General features: G+C 34.7%; 1 protein-coding gene across 1 annotated transcript in view; it reads right to left on the bottom strand.

Annotated features, from left to right (window-relative positions):
- LOC107596344 (Kv channel-interacting protein 1-like) overlaps positions 1 to 7,481 on the bottom strand; it is a 60,459-nt gene that overhangs the window by 23,848 nt on the left and 29,130 nt on the right. The gene's annotated exons all lie outside the window — the stretch shown is intronic.

Raw genomic sequence — 7,481 nt, 5'->3', positions numbered from 1 at the left:
TCTCTCTCTCTCTCTCTCTCTCTCTCTCTCTCTCTCACTCACTCACACACACACACACACACACTTGTTCTTCTTTACTCACTCCATCTGCACAGCACATAGAAGTGAGTCTCACAGAAACACGATAGGGTCATATTTCATCTCCAGAATTGTAAGATATAGGTAATATTTTGGTAAGATATAATCTCTCTCTCTCTCTCTCTCTCACTCACTCACTCACTCACACACACACACACACTTGTTCTTCTTTACTCACTCCATCTGCACAGCACATACAAGTGAGTCTCACAGAAACACGTCTGGGTCATATTTCATCTCCAGAATTGTAAGATATAGGTAATATTTTGGTAAGATATAATATTTTGCAAGGAAATGAAGCATGACAAACTCTTTGGGACAATTAAGATTGGTTTTTGTATTCAGATTTTTGTTTGATATTTAAATGACAACTAAAAATTCTTATTAAAAGAAATACAGGGTTTTTTTGTTGTTTTGTTAAGCACAATTACGCATATTCCCACTAAATGACAATTATTTTAATGACAATTAATTATTTTAATTAATTAAAATAATTTCATTATTAATTATTTTAATGACAAGAAAAATGACAATAAATAAAATGTATTCTAAATATTTATTTACATTGTAAAGACAATTAAGCATATTCTCTTTTTAAAATTCCTATAACTTTAAATATTTCGATTTTTTAATATATTTGACATTAATAACTAAGCACATTCCCCTAAAATTTATATTACAATAAATAAAATAGTTTAATTATATTTTATAATTTTATAAACTAAACTACAAAATGAACTGTAATTTCAAAATATTCATACATCATTGCAGAAATTTAAACTTAAACTCATGAATTACAATAATGTGAATAAACACAGGAAACTAAAAATATAGCATTAACATGCTGCTTTCATTCATTCTTTAGGCCAAAAACCTAATCGAGTAATTCATAAACCATTCATGGGCCACTCAAAACTCAACATTACTGAAAAAATCAACCAAGATGGTAAATGACCTAAGAGAAATATAAATACACATTCAATAGCAAAAAAGCACTCAAAAACGTCATCCCTGTTGCTGCTCATGTTGAGCGTTCCAGATCAGTTACTTCTATACTACACATGTGTACACAGTTAAAGTGTAAGGAGATACTGGATGTGTTTTCTAATGACTGATAATATGGTGAGGAAACGTCTGGCATGTAAAATGTAAATTTTCACGGCACCTTCCTGCTGATTCATTAGCATTCCAAGCACTTGAAATTACACCATTATTAACCCTTTAAGTGCCACCCCCCATTTTGAATATAGATGTGTAAGTGCACTATTCAAACATAAATGGTTATAATTCATGAACGCTTTGGAATACAGACCTAAGGTTGGACTCTTTTTTAAGAAGACAATCTGCAGATTATTGCAGAATTGGAATCATTTAAAAACATTAAACTATCAAAAAGTTAAAGAAGTTTAAATTTACTGTAAAGAAAATGCACTGTACCATTTTTATTTTATTTTATATAAAATAAATATTTTCAAAATATTTTTGAATCCAAAATTGCTATAAAATTAAAGCCTTATGTCTAAAGTTATGTTCCAAATTTGAAGTTGATATAAAAAAAATTGAGGTTCCTGAGAGATTTTATTTAGGGCGTTATACCACAAACAGCCACCGGGTGCCATCAAAACTCCAAATGTATTTTTCTGTCACAAATGTCTAAATATCTCTGTCAATATTACGTCTGTCACAAAATAACCACCAAATATGGAATCTTGAGACTCAGACCTTTCCGACAATATGTATTTTGTCAAGATTATAAAAAGTTTTGATTCTAAAAGACCATAATACATTTTGTAATATGACACCCGACTCCACCCACTAAGGGAATAGGCAAAGGATTTTAAAACATAATTCACTTCAATAAAGATAACTATACATGCTATTCTTGTCATGAGCATCAAGGTGTGGGGGCGCTGCGGTGCAAATTCCACTCATGTTTAGTACATGTTAACTCAAAGATTCGAGGAAAAAATATAAACGTTGGACTCTGTGGTCGATTCTGTGTTAAGGTAAGGCATGTTATTCACAATTATGTATTGTGGCTGGGTTGTTATAGGTCTGCGTGACTCTCGATGTCTTAGGCCTAATTGAACGGAGGAATTATGGTATTCTTCTGTAGCCTGACAACGAGTAACTTTAACCGTTGTTCATGTGAACTCAAAGACAACCTGATGCTTTGTTTATAGACTATTTGTGGGTGGCTGTTTGTTGTTTCACCTATCAATTCGTGTCGATAAAGTATAATAGGGTAAATCCTGTATAGTGATTTATCCTATATAGTGCTTGCATAAAGCAAGTAGTGCATACACTTGTAGCTGTTAAGTATCTTTGCAAGTCATTGTAAGCCCTTTTGAGGCCCGCACAATCGCACGCGTTTGAATCATCAGTGGCAAATGATAAAAGAAAACGTACTTACAGACTATGAGTTAGAACAGCCAGCATTGTAGTCTACTCTCCCAGGATCAGTAAACAGTCCTCCATAAAATGTGCCGGCGATCCACAGCACTACGTTGAAGTATTCCCTCAGCGACCAGCACAGATCAGCTCTAGGCATGACGAAGCGGATATCGTCCTCTTTTGGAAGACCAAACAAAGTAGTTTCGCTTTCACAACGAAAAACACAGCGGCCTAGCATGAGCAAAAGCCCCGGCTTAGCGTGAGCTGAAGCCGGGCAAGAGTGAGCTGTGGTGGCTAGGTCGTGAACGGCAGTCCCGGCGAAGGAGCTGTGAAAACGGTGAAAGCCGATCCGGCGATCCACAGCACTAAGTTGAAGTATTCCCTCAGCGACCAGCACAGATCAGCTCTAGGCATGACGAAGCGGATATCGTCCTCTTTTGGAAGACCAAACACAATTAGTTTCGCTTTCACAACGAAACACACAGCGTCTTCAGGACATGGCGGCAGCGGCAACAATACTACAGCGAGAATAAAAGTTATGCCTTCTTTCTTTGCGTGAACATTTGGGCGGCGTTATGCAAATATTCCCACATAGTGAGGTAGACATGTGGGGGCGTGTTAGAACGAGCCGTTTTAGGTAGGTGTGGCTGACTCTTAACTTTTATAAAGAATATCTCTTTGGATTTGAGATTTTAGTCTTTGCAAATTTACAGACTTTCTTTATGCACCAAGAGCTTGTAACACTCCAAAGAGAAAGGAAAAAATAAAATAGCATCATATGACCCCTTTAATATAACGGATCAGAACCCAAGCGGTGATGGAGAATTTTATTGGGATGTGTTCAAAATACCAATGTCACTCAATGCATACCATTTCATATACTATTATCAAATGTGATTATGCAGTATATAGTGCACAGTATGCAGTGAGCAGCACACTAGCATAAGCCTAGACTTTAATATGTTTTCTGCAGCTCACGGGGGTCAGATTGAACTCACAGGAGACGAGATATCGCTCAAGAGACTTACACACTTCTGAGATTTCAGTGGATCATTTACATAAGGGATAATACAGTTAGTCTTAAAATAAACCCTGATAAGGTGATCTGTTAAGCATCCCTCGGCACTAACCACCTCACTGTACGTGATCCCGCTCATTACACAGACATGGATCGCAAAACAGGCGAGTGGGACATTTTGACCATTTCTGACCTTGTGAGCAGCTGCAATCTGGCAATTAAAGAAAAGCATGACCACATTTCTCACCAACATCTCACGCCTTTTTTCTTCACTCACATACACTCTCGTAACGCAGTAACACCAAAGACCACTGATGCTGCTCAATATATTGTGTCATTTCCATAGGGTAAACACTGACCTGACAATCAGCTACTTTTCCGGATGATTGGTCTACTAGTGAAATTTTTTTTTTATTTGTGCAAGCTTTAATTATTTATTAAAATATACATATATATATATATATATATTGATTACATTTAAATTTATTAAAATAAAATATAAAACAACTAATTTAAATAAAATAACTACATAAAATTAATTCAAATTCAAATTAACATTCATTAAAACATTTTAAATAAAATAAAAGTTAAAAAAAGTTTAAATAAAAGTAAATAAAATATATTAATTTATTAAAATTCTTAAAAATAAATACATAAATACACAAACATGAATATTGAGTCCAAATTATTTTATGAGAAAAAAAAAGAATCTGGCGTGATACAAGAAACATGAAACTAGCACAGCTACAAAGAAAGTCTGTTGCCTGGAAAAACAACAAATATTTATAATCGACCAATGAGAACCAAGTATTCCCAGAGACGCGTAAAACAAGCTTATTTAATCATTTAAAAAAATCATAAGCTCTAGTTAATGTGGAGTGTTAATAAACAAGATGGATTTTCAAGGGATGGACTTTCACGAGGTTTAATGTAATGGGATCCATCCACTGGGAAATGAACTACATGAAAAGGATGGTTTGTTTTCAAAAGGATTCAAAACTTCAAATGAATAAATCTAAATGAAACACTTCCACAGCAGAAAGAAATAATGATTTAGAAAAAAAAATCATGCATTGCATTAATCAGGACTGAGATATGATGACTGCTGTGAGACGTCACATCTCCCCCGTCTGTCTGTCTGCGGTTCCTCTCCTCCTCTTACACTCAACAGAAACAGAAAGAAATGGGTTTTTCTCCAGACATGCTGAGTGTTTGATGTTTACACCCAGCAGCGGTTTAATAAAGACTGAAACGGAGATGGAAATGGAAGATGAGGCGTGTGAGAGAGAGAGAGAGAGGGAGAGGAATGGCTCCAATAACGTCCCGCCGTCCCGGTGGAAGGGGAATTGGCTATAGAGTGATATTACAAGGTCGCTGACAGAAGGGATGAGAAAAGGCAGGGATGTGTTTTGATCGAAGGGTTGTTGACGTCAGTCAAACAGATTCAAGGAAACAATACGTGTCAGAACACATGAATACAAATGTTGCCTGTTCACGAAATTTGTCTGTGTATGTCAGGTAAGGTTTCTGCTCTGACATGCCTTAAAGCAGGGTTCCTCAATAGGCGGCCCGCTATGGGCTTACATTTCTGCCACAATTCTGCGCGCACGTGTCTACACCGGACTCGAGTGGTGTGTCGCGACACAATAAAATACAATAAAACTCATTATAATCAGTGATGCTGGCTTGGATGCGGCGCGACACGACAAATCCCCGACAGTAAACTGCTGACTCGTTCTATTTATAACGTACTGACACAATGTTCAAATGATTTGCAATGCTTTCGCATCCAGTGTAGATACGATGTGACAGCAAAAACATGGCAAACGTCTCAATCTGAACCCCAAAACACATCTACACAGTGACCAGAACAACAAAACACATTTAATTTCTGCACAAATCACTTCACATCTGTTATTCTGACAGAATCTGATGGAACAAATGTACAAAGCGTGCCATAAGAAAACTGTGGAAATGAACTCAACCCATTGCAGAAAAAAATATAAATGCATCCATAAATAAATAAATATTTGTCTCTTTCACCATCACACAAATATATCGCAAAGAGCATATACCATTGACTTCTATTGTTTTACATAAAAATTATTATGAACTCACAAACAAGAAAACTCTGTGCATTAAAAAAACAACACAAACAAACAATTCATTTATGAGCTCATTTCAGGGTAGGTAAAGCAACACACATAAGTCTATCTGACTGGAATGTATCATGCAACAGGTGTTTTTATTTATTTTATTATTTGTAGGGAAGCACTGAAATTAAAATTCTGGTCTGAAACTGAAACCGAAAATTCTGGATGCAACCGAAACTGAAACAGAAACCGAAAATGCTTTTTAATAAGTATTTATTATTTTATTAAATAATATTAAATAATTTTGTAAATAATTTAATTTTGAATTTAACTACATTTTAATGATACTGAATTCAAAAAATACAAGCCAATAAAATAACCACACTTTTATTGAAAGTAAAACAATAAAATTGCATATTAAATATCAACATATTATTTTTATTCAGTTTTATGCAACATAATCAGATTTAACTTTTTTTTTAATTACCCAAGGAATGTATAGTCCTACAAAGCTATTATTATATTATTAGCATGCAGAGCATAGCATCACGAGAGTAGTGTCATTTTATTTTCAGCTGTTTTTTTCTTTCGGACAAAAAACAAAAATGCCATTTTGGGCCGATAATTTTCAGCGCCCGAAATTTTGTTGCATCCTTATTATTATTACATTTTAAATGTATTATTATTATTATTATAAAAAATAATAAAATACATTTTACACTTAAAATACTAATTTTCTTTAATTTCTTATCATTATTACTATTATTGATGATAATAATAATAATAAATATTACACTTAAATTAAACAAAATAATTGTTATTTTCTTTATTATTAGTAGTAGTATAAGTATTGGTAGTGATAATTGATAATATAATATTATTGATAAACGTTCCTTGTAAAAGGACAAAAAAACAGTATAAAGTATAGTACCATTTCAGTCTTTCCACTTCAATGTGTTGTTTGCCATTTCTTTGACATTATTTGTGAACGTCAAAACAATTTTGATAGAAATTGCTAGTAAAGTAAATCCTACATCTATTTTTTCATTGTACATATCAAAATGACATATTACCACAGTACTTTTTTGTGTTGTGAAGCTGATTTATAGGTGTAAAACCCCATAAGCGCTGACATTAATGTGGTATGAGGTGACATGTGTTTTTTTGTGAGGCAGAGAAATGAAAATGCAGAAAAGAAGGACAAAGAAAGCGGATGTATAGTTCTGTCTCTGTCTCATCACCCACTGTTTTCATTTACTGCATTTCATTTTTTTCTTGGTAACCTGCCATGATTTTCCTCCCTCTCTCTGCTCTCGGTGGAGGTCTCAGTGAAGAGCGCACATCTTTATGTAATAAATGAATCATCTGTAATATCTGCTGTTTCAGGGCCATTTAAACTCATACAGCTGGAAGACTGAGCAACAGAGAGACATTGAGAGAATTCAAAGCCATTTAATCTGCCTACAACCTGTTTGTTCAACAGCCCGTAATAAACACACCTCCTGTGTATGTTTTTCAGACGTTCACCGCTATAGCTCGCTCTTTCGGGACAGAAACATCTAGAACAGAAACACAGGTTGCTTTCCACAACATCAATTTTTAAAGAGATATTAAAATAATCTACAGACTACAACTGAGTCATTCGTAGACTGAGTCCTAAAAATCAGAGAACAAACTGTGGCTTGATCAAAACATTACTGTGTTTGAGCATCCCGATACAGCAACACTCAATCAACCAATGATACGAGAGAGGGGCGGGGCTGTATGTTAGGCTGACCAATGGCAGACAGGGTGCGTGTCCACATAACTTGTTTGAAAAATTACGGTTTATAAACAACTTTACAGCAGTGCTGCAACCAAAGGCCAAAACGAAGTTATCAGTCATGAAAAGCTAATTT

This window comes from Sinocyclocheilus grahami, unplaced genomic scaffold (assembly GCF_001515645.1).
Source record: "Sinocyclocheilus grahami isolate Dianchi unplaced genomic scaffold, SAMN03320097.WGS_v1.1 scaffold218.1, whole genome shotgun sequence".
In the NCBI taxonomy this organism is placed as follows: Eukaryota; Metazoa; Chordata; class Actinopteri; order Cypriniformes; family Cyprinidae; genus Sinocyclocheilus; species Sinocyclocheilus grahami.
This window is presented reverse-complemented; position numbering and strand designations above follow the sequence as displayed.